The sequence below is a fragment of the Falco peregrinus genome, chromosome 1 (genome assembly GCF_023634155.1).
Source record: "Falco peregrinus isolate bFalPer1 chromosome 1, bFalPer1.pri, whole genome shotgun sequence".
NCBI lineage: Eukaryota > Metazoa > Chordata > Aves > Falconiformes > Falconidae > Falco > Falco peregrinus.
In genome coordinates this window covers 121,929,692-121,932,161 of record NC_073721.1, presented here as the reverse complement: position 1 = coordinate 121,932,161, position 2,470 = coordinate 121,929,692, and the positions used below count along the sequence as shown (strand labels likewise).

Below are 2,470 nucleotides of genomic sequence, written 5' to 3'. Positions count from 1 at the left end.
TATTCTGGTAGCTACAGGACTCCTGAATCACACCTACTTGAACCTGAGGGATTAGAGGTTTTGCTCTTTAAATAGCATAGGTGCTGGGCCGGCCACATTTTTCAGACCTCTTTGAGGAAGCAGAATTGATTTTTTTTTTTTTAAACAAAAAAATCATTCAGGGCCCCAAAATAGGCATAAGCGAGCCTCCTCCTTTTGTAATTGTGTTTTTAAAAATCAGACACGTAAAATCTTCTGTAGCTGTAGGCTCGAAACCTCTTTTGTGGAAACACTGGTGCACTGTAATTGGTTGAGTACTGCTATCCAGCCTGAGAGGGTGACCTTTCACACTCTGCCCTAAAAGAACACTATAGAAAGAGAGGTGGCGTAATCTGGGTTAAAGGCTTCTTACTAACATGTTGAGAGCTTGTTTCACACACACACAAACAGTTGCACGAAAGCCCCAGCCTGATGATAACTTAGTACTTTAGCATGGTGCTCTTGAGACAGCTCTCTTCTGAGAGAATAAAGAAGGGCCCCTTAGTTGAAATGCAGGACTGAAGCTCTTCATAACCACCGGGCAACTGTTACGAGGGAAAAAGAAAGTTAAAAGAGACGAGAACAAAAGGGGCTATCCTTGTTACAAGGCTCTGGTTCTAGACCTCAAAAACTCCTCTCCCCTAATCTTTTTATTCTTTTTCTCTGTATAGCCCCAGGTTTTGACAGTGAAATCTCTTGTCTTTCTGGGCAAGCATATTCAGTGCCATTTAAGAAATTCCCGTGGATCTGCCTTTTTCATGATCTCTTCGTACACAGAAAAAGAGGAAGAATAAAGGTGAGCATCATCGCTTATTTGGTTGAGAAGTGAAAATAATGGGATATTTCTGAAGTTAGGCAATGACAGCCAAACTGTAGCTTGAGTAGTATAAAGACTCTAAACACTGTGCTGTTATATTTAGCACATAGGAATGTGTAAAGATGTGCTTGCCTAGGTTGTGTGCAGACTTGGCACTTTCATGTTTGACTTCAGAGGGACCAAATTTGTGGCTGGTTATTCCATGCCACCAGCATGGGTGAAGGTCCTGGGTGCCATGAGTGCAGTATGATCCCTTAGCTTGCAAAGCCTCCCCAGGGCTAGCAATGTGCCCTGGGCTGGTGGGTCACGGGAACAGCTACTTGCACCTCAGTAGCCCCCTCGCCTCTCCATTCTTTAATGCTTACTTCAACGTTGATTAATATGTTACACCCATCTCTTACAGCTTATAACTTTACATTTCATTTTTCCACCTTATTCCTTTCCTAAGTTTTCTTTTCCACATGACCCAATTTTCTTTCTTATAAATTTCCACATATTCAGCAATTACTCTGCTATTCCAAATTATCTGTATATTGCTACTGTATATGTAATTAATGTTAATAAATTGTTACACACTAACAGTGATTCCTATTGGAAAAAAAAAAAAAAAGGACATTCAGGAATTGCTTTAATGCAGTTTCTTATCTACTTACATCCAGTATGATGTCCACAAAGTAAAACAAGATGATAAAGTTCTATATTTATCACAATATTAGACTCTTTCACAAAGGTTTTTCTTCTGGATAACAGTTAATAGGGCCAGGGAGCTCCAAAGTCAATGCTAAAAGTCTGGTTTGCTCTGGACCTTATGGACTTACAGCAGTCCTCCTTAACTTCATGTGTGTCAGGTAGCACAGATTGCTTGAGCTCATGCTTTCTGTAGTATTTAACTTAATGCTCTTTGTGTCCTCTGCAGCATAGTTCAGCTTTGTTAGCCGTGTCTATGTTTCTGACAACGGTGACCCATTTCCAGTCTTCTGAACTACTGTTTTGGTACTTTTTACTTCAAAATCTTTCAGGACTGGCAACTAAATTTACAACTCTCTCCTCCAGAAAGAAGCCCCAGAAGTATAAGGAAGATTGCAACCACTAGCTGACTTTGATTCATCATGGACGGACCCAATGGTAGTCATCCAGGCTGGTGGGCCAGCCCTGAAGAGGACCAAGAAGACAACCAACCACTCCGAGTTGCAAAACCTGATTCTGAACAAAGCAAATTCAACACTGCTGAAGTTTAGTTTCTCGTGGATTAAAACTTGATCTCTTTACCTTTGGAGACTGAGGTGAAGGTTGTTATTTTACAGGAAAGAATATATTTGATGAGTTCATCTGAGCCTATGGTGGGAATATTTTGTCACAGCACGAAATCATCACACAATACAACATGATTGGCAGCTGCTTCCTAAGAGCGACCCATGGTTGTGGTAGGAAAGGTTGCAGCTGCTCGTGATGGAGAGCCATTGGCAGTCAGTGACGGGGACTTGCCCACAACGTCCCTTTGAACCACGTAGAGCACTGGCTAACCTTCCACATCCCTCGCTTTGGGGTTTGCCCAATTCTTTGCCTCACACCTACAATTTAGGAAATAAATTGCTTTACTCCTGATTAGCTAGTTTACGTATAGGAGAAATTGGG

General features: G+C 41.5%; 1 long non-coding RNA gene across 1 annotated transcript; it reads left to right on the top strand.

Moving 5' to 3' along the window:
* Nucleotides 1-440: 440 nt before the first annotated feature.
* LOC114013573 (uncharacterized) lies at nucleotides 441-2,111 on the top strand. Its single transcript, XR_003556621.1, has 2 exons — nucleotides 441-814; nucleotides 1,889-2,111. It is a non-coding gene; the product is annotated as an uncharacterized LOC114013573 (long non-coding RNA).
* Nucleotides 2,112-2,470: the final 359 nt, after the last annotated feature.